The sequence below is a fragment of the Pseudopipra pipra genome, chromosome 5 (genome assembly GCF_036250125.1).
Source record: "Pseudopipra pipra isolate bDixPip1 chromosome 5, bDixPip1.hap1, whole genome shotgun sequence".
NCBI lineage: Eukaryota > Metazoa > Chordata > Aves > Passeriformes > Pipridae > Pseudopipra > Pseudopipra pipra.
Genome location: NC_087553.1, coordinates 40,897,633 through 40,913,709, shown reverse-complemented (window position 1 = coordinate 40,913,709; position 16,077 = coordinate 40,897,633). Strand labels below are relative to the sequence as shown.

The 16,077-nt window shown below is 38.7% G+C and overlaps 1 protein-coding gene across 1 annotated transcript in view; it reads right to left on the bottom strand.

Moving 5' to 3' along the window:
* GRIP1 (glutamate receptor interacting protein 1) overlaps positions 1 to 16,077 on the bottom strand; it is a 314,452-nt gene that overhangs the window by 289,806 nt on the left and 8,569 nt on the right. The gene's annotated exons all lie outside the window — the stretch shown is intronic.

Sequence of the window (16,077 nt, the reverse complement as noted above, 5' to 3'; positions counted from 1 at the left end):
ACACATATTCTGACTCCCAGACGTTCCTCCTGCTTAAACAGAACTGTCTGTATCTGAGTGCTCTATCTGCCTGCCTTATCCCTGCTGGTCCTACACACGCACAGTGGATACCTCTGCCTGCTGGGGATACATTTCAGCCTCACCACTGGTTAGCCCGGGGACATGGAGCAACAGCTGACTCACCTCTCTTGGGCTGTTGGACCTGGCATGACATACACAAAATACACGCTTTCAGGCAACCATCAGTTAAATGTTTAGTAGCCACAACAAACCAGCAGGTTATTAGTAGTTATGCAGAGGAGAGAAAAAATAGAGACAAGCTTAATACTGCATTAAACCCGCTATTGGCCTCCACCTTGAATGCTGCCTATAGCTCTGCTCCTCCCCACAGTATCAACAGCTGAAAAACTCAAACCGCACTGCCTGGAAAGGGGATGAAGGAGCCAGGATATAACAAAGGCCAATAAAATTCACAGGTGGCACAGCCTGGATGGAGAGTTGTACCTGGTGTAGCCCAAGAGCTAGGGAACAAAGAGCAGTGTGCTGACAATGAACAAATGGAGGTAGTCTTCACGCAACTTGGATCTAAGTCATGGGATTCTGCCACAAGATACTGTGGACACTAAAACCCTATAACCTTAAGTAGAAGTGAAACAGATTTATGGAAGAGAAATGTAGTAATGGTTAATATGGTTAATAATCACACAAGATCATCCCTATCTCAAGAACCATACCACTTAAAGGTGGGAGAAGACAGATGGTGGGGTCTTCACCTTTTTGCTTAATCTTCTCAAGCTTTTCACTTTTGGCCACTGTCAGAAAGGATATGAGGTTAGATGGACTTTGGGTCGACTCAATATGAATAATTCCTACCTTCTGTTCTTAATTTGATATTTTTAAAAATTAAAAACCAGTAATGACACAGAGGACATCTCCACAAACTGCTGATACTTTTCTTATAATGCAGACAGATCAGTCTGATGCTTTTTCCCCTTTTTCAGTCTGAAGTTCCTTTCTTAACCTGGATCATTTCATAAACCAAGGTTAGAGAAAGAACTGACACAGTAACTGCCACGACAAGGAAAACCAACATACTTCTCTAGGGAAATGGGAGGAGGCAGCTGGAGAAATGAAAAACGGGAAAACGATGCCAGTTTAGATAGATCTGCTACTGACAGAAGAGCAGCCAAAGCACCCCTTGCCTTGCTATACATATATAGGTGACAAGAGTGAAGGAAGGTTAAGGCACAAATGCATGGGAATCCTCCTGCACCCCCATTTACATAGCACAGAGTCCAGCTCCTGTAGTAGCAATCCCTCATATAACAGCCTAGATTTTTCCAGTGAGGGATTTGCAACCTCAGTGCTGCCTTTAGTCCTTGCAGTACAGATTCTACAGGACAACAAAAGTTAACTCTAAACCTTTGAATGAATACCAGCTGACTCTGACAGTGAAACCAAAAATCATGATTCATTAACTCCGCCAAAACACCTGCCCTGTCTGAGGCACCTCCTGTGTGACAGAGGAGGTCCAGCCCACACCTCCTCACACCCACACTGTGGAAGACAGGGCTCTTCTCCACTTAACACATCCACCTTAGACAAGCAAAATGACACAAACTGCATCTGTTCCAAGAAATATTTAAAACCCCAATCATGCACCATTATGTCACCAGCAAAGCAGAGAGTAGAAAGATGTGGTTTCATTCTACTCATTTTTAAGCAGTTCTCAGTTTAAGCAAAAAGCACAGTACAAACTGCAAACAATCATCTAAAATGTTACAATTACACAGAGCCACCTCAGGCAAAGCTTTCAAAAACAGCAGAGACATTCTCCCACGCTGGAGACAGTAACACAGTCATCATGACAGCACTTTGTTACTGTTATTTAAAAGGACAGAGTCTAGACCAAAGACACAAAATCAGCAACTTCAAGCTCAAGTTCAGCGAAGTCAGACAATTCAAACGGCTGCAAGTAAATAAGCAATAAAGGAAAGGGGACAAAAAAGTATTTGAAACAGCGAACATGCACTCACAAAACTCTGCCAGTAATGGCAGTATTTCAAAGTGCAAATCAGCAAGACAATAGCCACTGATTGACAGCAGCCTTCAATGAACAGACATCCTGTCTGGTCAAGTAAGAGCTCTAGTGCACGAGAAGACAATAAACATACATAATAAGAGATCTCAATAAATGTAATCCATTCCCACTTTCAAAAATTAAAAGCAAAATACCATTAAAATAAAATTTAAGAAAGGATATTATTTATAAAACTTTGACTAAATCAGATTTATTTATTTAAAGAAAGCAGAAAAAAATGCTCTGCTGAAGAAATGCTCCCACTGAAGAAAAGCGCTCTGATACAAAGGAAGTTCACCATGCTTAGGGTCTGATGGACAACTGGGAGAAATTAATTTCCATAAGAGGCTCAGATCTTCCAGAGGTTCATACAAGTGGGATTCTTGACACGTGCAAACTTTGAGTTTACCTCTGGGACAAATCATCTTCTGAAGTTCTCCATGTAAACACAGGGAAACAGAATTCCTAAGAACCATTAGCAGAGACACAGAAACACAAGATGGGATAAACAGTAACTCCTGTGCAATTACAGACATGACTTCAGCATGATGGAGGAGCTCATAAGGATCTCAGCATTGCTCCTGATTTGGACTCTCTATGCTACCCTCATCTAGAGTTGCACTTTATTGTCAGATGGTTAGTAATAGTAAGTCATCTGTAAAAGCAGGTGGTTGCAGACAATTAAGTATTTACTTCATCCACACTAGCAGTGAAGATACTCATTGCTTTACAACATCTATGGGGACAGAAATGAGAAAAAAGACCATGTAGCACCTCAAGGCAGAGCATAGGAACCCCTGGAAATGTAACTAGTTAGTAGTGAGAGTCGGCTAATAAACCCCCATGAAAGCACTTGGCATAGTGTCTTAAAGGAATGACATGTCATGTTCACGTCATCCTAAAATGCAAACACAGCTTGCTAAAACTGAATTTCCAATTGAATTTTCTTTCCACTCTAAAAAAAAAAAAAAAAAAGGCAACTGGTAAGCAGTGAGGGGTTGCCAATAATTTCTATATGCGCTTACACATATTTCGGGGGGGTGTTTATTTATTTATTAAAAATAAATAAATAAGAAATTTAAAACATACAGGCACAAAATGACAGTATTGACCAGAAGTGGGAAATGTACCTATGGTGTTAAAACATTGAAACATTTCATTTGCAGTCTCTAGCATTAAGTGTGATGATAGAGAAAGCTAGGAATTAATGAACCATTCTAGCCTTGAAATTAGCTTAGTCCCCATAAATGGTAAGTAGTTGATTTCAGAATAAGTAAGAATAAATCTTATTAATGTGTAGCACTAGCTAGTGTTTTAGTAAGACTTTACTCTCAGATGGGACTCTTGAAGAATCCTTTGTGCAAAGCAGGAGAACAGCACCCCTTCTTGCAGGTATCACCCACACCTCCTTTTTCCCAGCAAGATATATATTGCATTCTCAAATCAAATAGAAAGAATGCAACAACAACAGCATGATTTAAATGGCCACAACTAAAAGAAATTCAGCTTACCCAACCAGTATACAGATTAAAATACAAAGTAATTGTCTATTAGTTAGACATGTTTCTGCCTCTCATTTCCCCAAAATCTTCTGTGTGAATTTTTGCCACAATGTTAGCAATTGAAGCCATTCAAGTAGAAGCATGACTGGAAATAAACCCACCCTAGCACAATTGTGTCTAAAAGCTTGAGATCTGTACTTTTCTTTTTAAGTGACATACAGATTATCTTTATTTGCTTAAAATGGAAGCTACCAGAAGAGCAACTTCATTAGTCTTTCCCTTACTGGAAGGGAAAAACTATAAAATGTGGGGAAGAACTAGTCACATTTACTGTAGAGTGCTGTCTTTAATAGTAAGATGGAAATTATGGAAATTAAAGTTGGTTAAAAACATGAATTTCATTAAAGCTATTTTTTCCTGAAGGAAAGGAGAAGAATCAAAACCATGAAGATCTAGTAGAAGCTGAGACCAGCTACAGTCTACCAGCTACCATGGTGGTAAAATGCAAGCCCATTAGAAGCACAGGTAAAAGGATTTGGAAGAGAACGATACAAGAAAGCCTGCCCAAAGGTCAGATCTAAATGTTAGAAACAGAATCTATCTTTTAGCCCCTACAAAATAAAACCTAATACAGCCAAGTGTGTTCTGTAAAGTTGCACAAGATGAACAGTTGGCTCCCAGTCCAAGCAATCCAGTTGCAGTCTATAAATGCAAACTCAAGTCTAGCTGAGTTTGCAGCTTGTCTAGTCTCAAACTATCAGCAGTAAGCAAGGATGACAGCCAAAGATAAAGCCAGCAGCCAGCCATCATAAAAATACCTTGTATGGTCTAAATTAGCTGTGTTCCTAAGAGCCCTCCCCCTGGATTGTAACAGTGCTCAATATCCACAGGTAGAAGAAAGCACTTAAAAATACTCGGAGAAAATTTAAGACAGACAAGGTCTACGATGCTTGCTATGTATGCAAATAATACATCCTGAAATTACTTTAAAAACATTAGAAAATTAAGACAATCTGTCTGAAGTCCTTAACTCACTATAACTGTTCATTAAAAAATTTATTAAATACAGCATATATCTGATTTCATCCAGCTCACTCAGCTCATGTGTTTCTAAATATTTATAACTAAACATGTCAGAAATGCTAAACCAGGTTGGTTGGTTGGTTGGTTTTTTACAGCAGAATAGCCTTTTCATATTTTTATTTTTGTTCATCTAATGACTTAAAACTATAGTTTTTCCACAATCAGGTAGGAGTTATACAACAAGGTTTTTCTCTTATGTACCTTCCCCAATTTCCGAATGCTTGTTTTGAAAGAAATCTCTTCATCAAATAATACATTGCACAAAATAAAGCAATAACCAAGGAAAACAAATGGGCCACCACATACAGAGTTTAGAATCCGAAACACTACTTTAACAAGAGAGTTTTTCTGAAGACTCATAGGCACTGTGCAATTTATCCTCCATGAGGTCAGAATGCCTAATCATCCTACATCACTATAGCACATGTAAAGGACACCTTGGGAAGTTACGCTTTGTAATATTATAAAAACACTTTTAAATAACAGGTAGCATGAAAAAGACTACAGAAAAACAAAACAGATGTTTTCATTACCCCAAGTTTCATTAATTACCAAAATTCTTCTTTGTTTCAATTTCCCAGCAGATCCTTGAGTTTCTAGAGAATCTGAAGGATCATTTTCCAAAAAAGCAGTCTGAAACAAATGCATCAGGTCAATGTATACTAGCTTTAAATGTAATTCATACTATATATTGTCAAGCACACTACTAGAACCTATGCAATAAGCATTCTGCAAGTTCTATTAATGCTGCTGTAAAAAGAAATATCCTATTTGCTCATTTATTTTCTGAGAAATGACACACCAACTCCATCTCAGCTCTCTCCCTCAGGGAACCAGGACTGATGTCATAAGTATCAGTCCTCCGGTAGCAGGAGAAGCCAATACACTCTTAGTTGGAGACTAAAAGCTTTCCAATTTCAACATATATATATATATATATTCTAGTCAATATCAGTGCCAATGATTAAAACCGACACAGCTATTATGTGCCTCTTGCTTTGCTGGATTTTAACTGGTGAGCTGAAATTTCTCATGGTATGTTCAGACTTCAATGACAAATTTCTTCTATTCTTATTTTAAATAGACAGAGAGAAAATGAACCCTTTATATGACATTAACTTTTCAGGCAGCATTTTCTTTCAAAAATTTCAGACACACCCTTTTCAACTGAGGGCACCTGAAACCCAGCAGAGAGGGTTCTGTACTAGAGATTGAGTAGACTTTCCAGAGAGCTTAGAAACCCCACAGAATCAGAGAATGAGGTTGGAAGGCAAGGTTGGAAGGGACCACAGTGGGCTAATCTGGTCCAACCTCCCTGCTTAAGTAGGGTCGTCATAGAGCACATTGCAGAGCAATGGCTGACAGACAGATACACCTCTCTTAGATCTTAATTTGTACACATCCATTAAAGTTCTCAGAGAGTTTAAAAATCAGTATTTTTGCAGAGTGCATTCATTTTGAGGAGTCTGCCCATGGACCCACCATCCACAGGCAAATCTGTTGAGGGAACCCAAGCCTGGAATGGGCCACCAATTTCCATCAGCCTAGGACTATAGGAACAATGACAGAAAATGTCTTCATCAGCAGTGGATAATGGATCAGAAGCTAAAAGGGACATGAGGAAACCTGTTCTGTCCATGAGACAAACAGTAAAGTAGCAAAACCCAAAACACATAAAGTGCTCAGAAGCATTGCAGGAGCAGAAGCTCAGAACGGAAATCAAAAAACACACAAATTAGGTGGGGGGGGGGAAACTAAATTAAAAAAAAAAATCAAACCCAAAAAATCAACCAACCAACCAACCAAAAAACCACAAAACACCAAAACCTAGAGAACTACTTGGGATGTGCATTGAGAAGGCAGAAAATGAAGAGCATGCACTTGTCACACAGAAGGGGAACCATGGAAAGGGGAGCCTGTTTAAATTGTGAACATCTAAAAGGAGTAGACTGAAGGCTAAAGGAGTCAGGACTCCAGAGCAAGTATTCACTCACTGGTCCTCCTGCAATTTAAGACTTCGAGGGAATCCTTCATTTTCCCCCCAAGAAATCCCTGCACCTCAGTTGCAAGACAGACTGACCCCGTCGTATGCAGTCTCCATCTCTTCTTCCCAAAGACTGAAAACAGCTTCAGGGATTCCCTTCGCTCTGTCAAAGCTTGAGTGCAGCTGCAACTGAGGCAAGGGGAGCAATGAACAAAACCTTTACCTAATGCTGCTGTCAGATAAGACCAGTGAAGGGGCATGTTAGCAATGGCCAAAAAAATAGCAGATAATTTTGATTTTAAGCCTTGGTTCCTTGTTTTGCCAACAATACAATGGGAAAGATCAGGGTTTTACAAGACATCAATAAGTAGTCAGATAACATGGCAATGAGGGCTACACAATTCTTTAGAAATGAGTAATTCGAATTTGAAGAAGAATATTTGAATAATGAGGCACTGGCCATATCCTGAACGGTAAGGAAAAAAAAAACACACTAAGTGCATGCTCAGGAAGCAATCGCTATTCATCTTTGCACTAAATACCAGTGTGGGGGGTATATACAAGAATATATATCCCACACATCTACAGTAATTAAGGAATGTTTGTAACATATGCACTCAGTGCAGTCTGACTATTGCCTTTTTCTAGGCAATTCTGACTTTACTCCCTTTGTAAAACATTGCATGCACAATAAATACAACACAATACTCTGAATTCATCCCTTGTTTCTAAAGAGCAGCTAAATTTAAAAACAGTTTAGAGAAGAAAAAAAAATCTAAATTGAAAAAAGAAAGACATTTTCCTTCCAGACACCTGTGATAAAGGCAGAAAGTACAACTGACACACCATGATGGCAGCTGTAAGACATAACAGTCAGTTGTACCAGCAGCAGCAGAATCAGAGGAGTTTGCTTCCCCACTGGTGGAAGTCCTCAAATCCCACACAATTCCCCCTGCCCCTTTCCCCACTACAGACACTTTTCCACTCTGTCACATGCGAAGCTGCTCTTCACATCCCTTTTAACATCCCTACCAGGGCAAGCTGCTGCATATTGTGGCCAGCTCAGAGCTACATACATGCTGACTGCTAGCCCACGCATGCCAGCTGTCAGCCCATCAAATAAAACATGCAATTTTAATAACTACCATAAAGATGTATAAATTTGTACATCTCTGCTCTTCTCAGACTCCAATATGTATGAAATCTGATGGAGTTTCTCCATGAGATTTCCACCTCTCTCCCTATGCATGGCTGAAGTTTTTTAAAATTTTCAACCCCCTGTGTTGATGAGAGTTCGCTGCTAGTGGACACTGCTACTTGTTGGGACCAAGCCATGAAATCCTGTCCTGCTCCATGGCACACCATCTGGACACATCTAAGAGTGCCCATGGAAGTGCACCTCCAAGAGCACATGCTTTTACAAAGCACCGATTTGTGAAGCTCACTTGAACAATACCAGTACCGCTGAGACCCAGCCATTAGCGTACACTGAGGCTCAGAGCTCAGAGCCCTGAAAAACCTATGCAGAATCTACCTATGTCTGAAGCATAGCTGATATCCCATCATTTCTCCTGAGAAATTCCACTTATTTATCTTATTTCCCAGAACAAATCTCCCCCTCCATGCAGTTGGTACAACAGTATCTTTTGTGAGCAAAGCCTCTGCTCCATTACTTTGGGGAAATTAATATGAAACAGGTTTTTCTTATTTAAACCTGTAAGGTTTCACACACTGCCTGTTTTATTCAGAAGCTCCTATTTTATTTTAATTATAACCTTCCAAAGCAGAGTGTAGAGTAATGCCAGGTTCCTTTGTGGGTCCAACGGGGAAATATTTACTAAAAGGCTTCTTTATCAGCCCCTGCTCATTTTGAATGTCAAGAATTTTAATCACAGTTTTGGCCTTTATCAGAAAGTATTCTTTTGCATTTGATAACTCTTTCACCTTGTAAGGTTAAAAGCAAGAACACCTGGATTTGTTCATGGCCGTTTTCTAATATTGTTGAATTCTTCTTCTTCCTGGAAGAGAAAGGTTGAATTCTATTCCTTACCACATACGACGAAAAAGCAGAAAGTAGCATTTGTACCAGATGACCTCATTCTCTGATATCCCTTCAGTATAGTCAAAATCAGCTTCTGGCCACTTCACAGGAACTACTTTCTCCTGCAAATCTCTCATTACGAGTACTACCTCTTATTACTGGTGCTACTTGCTCACTACACAGGATTTCTGTAGGTATCTGTTTCTTTGCCAGATCTTAACTGAAATCTGTGCTAATTAATTGCCTCTGGGTGATTGTTGCTCCTACTGTTCTTGTTACAACCAAATAGGTCAGAGAGTTGGAAGGATTTTATCATACTTGAAACAACTGAATACACTTGAAACCTTATTTTCCAGAATAGCAAGTGCCTTTTCTTTAGAACATCCTGCCATTTACACACTTAAGAGCAAGAACTTCAAATTTGCATCATAAATGTGTCATGGGAAATTACCCAAATTTAGCTGCAAAACCAATCACAAAAGAGTTATTTAGACATGTTCACTAGAAAGAATTTTTCGTGGTCATTTCTCAGATTTCTGATGCATGTCCATAAGAAAGAATAAGCCCTAATCTCAAAAAGCATACTGTCTTCAAAGGCTACAGGGACAAAACTGGACTTTTCCTGTAAGGATTACTGCCAAAAGTTTTACAGTCAGATACAGAAGACAGGTGTTAGAACACACACAATACAGAAATCATTATGACCACTACTGGCAGCAAATACGAAGAATATAGGACAACAACTGACAGAGCAGGGTAGGGAAAAATGTATTAGCCAGGTATGTATGGAAATGAACCACAAGATCACAAATAAAACTTGTAAAACTTGAGATTATGGGACTAGGAGGTCTAAAACTATCCTATTAACAGACATGTGAGACATGGAAAGCAGTCTATAACTCGCTGCAGAAAGACATCTGGACTGCAAGCCAGAGACAGTTACTTTCTCAAGCGAGAAAGTGTGAGGTTTAACTAATGTATTGGCATGATGGGAAGTTAAGAACAGGGATATCTAATCTTTGGGTAAACCAACAGAACTTGGGTAAATTCAGAACTGGACAGCAATAAACATTTTAATGAGGCCTGGACAGCAGCTGGGAGCCAAGTGACTGCGCCTGCCCACATAGTTGGACACAATCCTGCTGAGTGTGTGGGAGCGTGTGTGCGCCTGGGGCATTTTGTAATTGTTTCAAGGACCATTACATAATGGTTTATGGACCAGCAGCGATTCACGAACAACAGGCTGAATAACACTAGACAAAATTACCTTTACAACCCCTTTTTATCATTTTCCCTCTTGATTCTATGCAGCAGTTTGCCCATAAAATCCATTACTATTGTACTGGTGGGTAGAAGTGTCATAAATTATGCCCAGATAACATGCATTCATCTTACTTAGTTTGTCTTCACTATTACTACAGTGCAACTTATTTATAATACATGTCTAAAGAGATAACTTAGTAACAAGAAAGACCCAAAGAAATAAGGATAAAAGACGGAAAACGGGAAATAAAGGAAGATTAAGAGTGACAAAGGAAGAAAAAAGGAGAAGAATAGGTGAGACAGAAGAGGGGAAGCGGTTCAGAGACCCTCTGCTATTACGAGCAGGAAGGAGAAAGCAAGGAAAAAGACCCAGAATGACAGATCACATGCACAGAATCTCAAGGGGAAAAAGCTTTCCAACACCCTCGAGTAAATCAACAGCTGAAACTGTTTGGGAAGCTTTGTCAGTATTCCTTGAAATTGCTGCTCTTGCTGGGTGCAGACTACTACAGTGATCAGTGCCCATCAAGTTGCTAAAACAGAGCTCACTGCCCAGTACTGCCAGGCATGCTTGTTCATGCTACAAACCAGGCCAGAGACAAAGCTCGCTGCAGAGTAAAATCAAAATGTAGACAAGCTACTACATTGATTTATTATTTATTTTCATAAATAATTACTCACAAAAAAATCTTGAACTTTTAATACCATGGCTGCTACAGTACTCACACCCTGCTGCACCAAAGCAATCAGAAGCGGGAATGCTGCCAGAGCAGCTCAGTTCTGTCCACTGTTGAACACACACATTCTTCAGAGCAGTTAACCGCCAATTAAAGACAACACAAAAAAGAGGCTTTGCAAAAGCCATGCACACTTCTGCTTTCACCACTCACAACAGATGCACATGGGCTTACAGCATGTAACCAGATCAGTTTACAGTCTTCCTCCGGAAGTCACTCCAAGGCACATCAAATCATCTATCCCATTTCTAGAAAAAGACAACCATAGACAATACCAAGCAGACCATTCCAACTGATATGGTCTTTGATGCGTGGTCATCTTCCTAGAAGTTCCCTCTCTCGTCATTAAACATGTACACTTTTCAGTTATGATCAGATGGTAATTTTCTTTATTACATTCTCTCTGAAGTGCCACTGAACTTACACTTCTGAGTTCAAACAGTCAAGTCCACATATTGCCAGTGCTACTAACTTTATTTATTACTGATCCTTACAATTAGAATTAAAATTTTTCCAATTACTGATTTCTTAAAACCTAAATGTTTCAAGGAAAAAAACCCACATAACCTTGATATACATAATGCATTATTAAAAAACCAGACATATTTGAGTTCTGATCATTCCCATGTTGAGCTGCTGGATACATGGCTTTAGAGTGCACGGATACATGCAGAGTGCCTAGTGACAGAGGGCTCCAGAACTCTTGCTTTACATTTCGAAATGATGGGCTTTCAGGGTTTCCCTATTCCCAGCTGCAGAGCTTAGAAACCCACAGCTCAAGTTGTAACATGAGTTGCAAGTTATTCCAACTGTTAAACAGCAGGGAATCTGGAACTGAGAGCCCTCGGTCTCAAAGGGTCCAGATTTTCCAAGCTCTCCTATTCATGGGCAAAAATACTTCCCTCTTCTCCCACTCATCTCCTAAATAGTGAAGGTAATGGACTGTGATATATAAATTAAAATATGTATATTCATCACACAGAAAGCAAAATCAAACATTTAGCTCAAGCAAGAAAAATCTTAAGTGAAACAAATAAGGTCCACACATAAAAAGGCATATGCAACCCAAGAGGAGAATAAAAAAAAAAAAAAGGAAAATATATGACCAGCCTTATCAGTGGTTTAACTGAGTTCAAAGAAATGTTCATGGAGAAGTTCTGATTTTTCTTAACTCTGTGACTCCAGCTGTTTTTTTCATCTGTTCACGTGAACCAGAAAGAACTAGGAATGTATTTTAACTAGGAAAAAGGGATCTTTGAAAAAAGAAAAAAAACCCAGAAAAATATTGAAGACTAACATGAGAGAGGGATGATTGATGGAATTAATAATTCTTGAAAAATTAGCAAACGATTTAAAGGATAATGAAGAGCGAAGCAGACTATGAGTCATGTCAGGGTATTTGGGGAAAACGAATAGAAGGGTAACATAACGGTAAAGGACCAAGGGACAATCCAGTGAGGAGCTCTTATCAAAGAACAACAATAACTCTAAAAGCAGGGAGAAGGATGGATTTGTGGATTTTCAAGGTTATAATAAAGGTACGTCTGGATCTGGATCTTGGCCTTGGGCTCCAGTTTTCCAGCCTTCAGAAAAGACACTGCCCAATGACACAGGTGTGGAGAGACAAGCAATATGCACCCACATACAGCAGGTCTCTACCACAGAGATATGGACAGCAGTGACAAGGACAGATACAGGTGAGAGCACACCCCAGTGGGTAACTTCTATTTACCCATTCTCAAGAAAACCAGAACAATCATCAGAGGTATCAAGCAATAACAAAAGACTTTGGAAAATTAGACTGTGAATTCCATTTCCACACAAAACTAGTTAGACAATTGATTACAGGATTAAATGAGGCATTTGTAGAGATGACAAGCATATTCACTTTATAACAGTAAGCAATAAAATATAAACAGACATTTCAAATGTAATACAAATTCTCAAACTTCAGGACAATAATAAACTTCTAACCAATATCCCCAAAACGAAGGTTATTCTGCATTTCACTGCTAAGGAGTTTATTGCCTAGAAGCAGGAAATACCAGAGACAGTCGCAGACAAAGTAGATGAGAAGACCTCTGCCTCAATGGTCACAGGAAACACTGTTCCTGTTTGAACATTATTTTCTCATTCCTTTTCTCTCTATTAAAAGAAAAATCAGTTAAAACTGAAAAAAATTGCATTGCAAAAACTGAAGATTGTTAAAGGAAAAAAACAATGAAATGTTATGAAGCCATACAAAAATACTAATAACATGAAGACATCAAGGCTAGTATAGGAAATGAAAATCGAAAACATTAGGTAAACTAGGGACTTAGGCAAGGTTACTTAGGTTACTGGAAAACAATTTCATGTTGTTTTTCCTTTCCTTAAGAAATTGCTCATTTTAATGTAACTAGAAATAACAAAACATAAAAACAGATTTTGCATATGTTTATTAAATGCTTCACCACAACAGCAATTAAAACATTTGCAGAATGACGAGACGTAATTAAAGCAATTTCAAACAATTTCACCCCATGATTTTTTGCTTATTCCTTAGTTTGACTATCCTAAGCTGACTTTTAATGTATAAAAATTAGAAATGCTTTTTCAAACAAATTATGTTCTGAATTTCAAATTATGCTTACACAGTCTATACTGTATGCAAAGAAGAAGATGAAGGAACCACTAGACCTTTAAGTTCTTTAACAGAGGTGACATTATGTTAGTATTTCCTTGAATGGGCAAATACCAGCTCACATCTTTGAACACCACAGGACGACCTCTATTTACTGTGTAACATTTACTGAAAAGAAAAGAAAAATCACCGAAACTTCTTATGAAGAAACATTAATCAATCTGGCATTCTTGCCATTGCCAATTTAATAAGGTTTCACGGCAATATATTCTACCTGCTTGCCTATAGGTGTTTATGGGTGTTTTTTGCCTTGAAGATTCAAATTCTTACTATAACTGCCCTAATTCATTGCAACCTTGAAATACCACAAGAGGGATCAAGTATATAACACTGCATTCCAAACTCAGTTTCAGAAAAAAACAGAACATGATGCTGACAGCAGAATGCAGAACCTAATATAAAAACTATGTACTGCTCTTTACTATAGCAGATGATGTTTACAGCTTAAGGGAAGCCAAAGGGTGGTCATAGGGAAAGCAAGCTGTGGTCAGACAGAAAACGAATGGCAATTGCTGTTACACATAATGGGGGAAGCAGCTGAGGTGTTTAAGTCCATCACCATTGAAAAGACAACTCTACAAGCTCAGTAAAGCAGAAGCAAACCCTAAAGGTGTCTGAGACCAACCTCTGAAGCAATCTCCAGTGTAGTCCAAATTACTGAGACATCAGGAAGAACAGTGAAGATTAACAGTTAAATCATTCTCTTACAGATGAACTTGGAATCATAGCATCATTTAGGTTGGACAAGACCCTTAAGACCATCAAGTGCAAACATAAACCTAGCACTGCCAAGTCTAGCCTGGTACAATTCTTCTATACGGTCTTATGCGCCTTAGTGTTCACATCTTAGTATTGGCAGAGTAGACTTTTTACAAGATTAAATGTAAACCCTTGGTTTTACATGCAACGGAAAAAATTGTCTCCTCTCTTCTGTGTAACTGGGCTCACAGATTATTATCTCCCAAATTCTGCAATGGCAGATCACAAACTTGCTCTTGAAAGATCAAATAAGCAAAAGTGCATTTATTCTTGTCTACTTTTATGCAGCACCTCAGTTGAAGGGGAAGGATGACATTTTCATTATGAAAATAATGCCCTTCTTTACCTGAATAAACATTTATGTTCAAAAGATGTTCCTTGAAGACCTTTTGCAGGGAAATTTTCAATAAACACACTGAGATGCACTAGTAGAACAGGAAACTAGCATACACAAACAAATATTCATATGGTTTAATGACTTATACACCAATGTTCTTTACCATGGCAATACTGAAGTCTGTTTAAAGACGTGAGTATTATTTGTTAACAGAGAATTTATTTATTTTTTTAACTGACTGGAAAGATATAGAGCACTAGAACAGTTTTATGGCAATGTCATATTGGAGAATAATATTGGGTTTATCCAGCTTTTTCATTATTATTCAGCTTACTCCATGGATGATCCATTTGACATTGGTTTCCTGCTTTTGAGGATGAGCAGGTAGACTTGGAATCCTTTCAATGTGTTGTATTCGCACAAGTAAGTGCAGTTCTTTTCCTAAGTGGGAAAAAAAAACCTGCCTCTTTTCTTCTAGTTGTATTTTCTAACCAGCTATTAAAGAGAAATCTTGTACAACTCTTGCAAACAGGAAAGACTACAGACCATGGTGTTCCACTGACTGAAGGAGGAGACATGAGAGTTCAAACCGCAAAGCAGATGTCTACTGTGATCTTCCATCAAACCACACCTCTGTCCCAATTTTTTTTTTCACAAAGTAATACCTACCTTAAAGAAGAAAGGTTTAAAGTTTATAAACCACTGCTGAAGATGAAACAAGTTAACAAATTCAAAGTTCTCTCTTCTGATGGACAAAGGAGAAAACATGGACTTGACTGAGAGCATTAATAATTTCCTTTGGAAATCTTAATATTTCTATTATTACTTAGATTTCAGTAACAACTCCCAGGTGACAAAGTATTTTCAAACTACAGACATCAGCAGTTCACAAAAATAGAAAGACTGTGATGCCTCAGAGCTTTTTGGATATTTTTTAACTTCTGTAGATTTTAATGTAGCTGTATTATATCCCTTACCCTGTAGCATAATGTTTACACATTATCCCATTCCATATCAATCCCTCTAAATTCTGTTAGCGTGCTTAGTCTTCTTTTCAAGGTAGAATTGTAGAAAAACACCCTAAGGCCTGGACCAGAAGATATCACAAAGACACAGCGATCTTCAAGCCCAGAATTTTGGAAGAACTCCAAGAACTGTGTGTGCTGCAAAGAAGACGAAGATGAGGAAGAAAGGGTCCCACAGACCTGAGACAATTCCCGAGGCAGTGTGTTGGGGGGCAGAACTGGGTATGGATAAATCTGGGATTGGATGGACTTTATTACAAAATCATAGAACCACTGTCAGAGGGCACGTGCGTCATGTGTATTCCCTGGGCCTCAGGCCTGAGATTAAAGGACCTCTCTTTATCTTATCTTATACACTAAATTGGCCTGGAGTCTTTTTTCTCCACATTCTCTTAAGGCAACAACTGGAATACAAAATCAAAGTAGCAAGGATTATCTGAAAGTATATGTATTTTAAACTGCCTGGGAATTAAGGTACATGGAACAAAAATAGCATTACTATTTTTCCTCCAAACACCTTTCAATGCCAATTCACAGTAACAGCCCCAGAGTGTTAAATCCCTCTTTCTCAACAGGTGATACT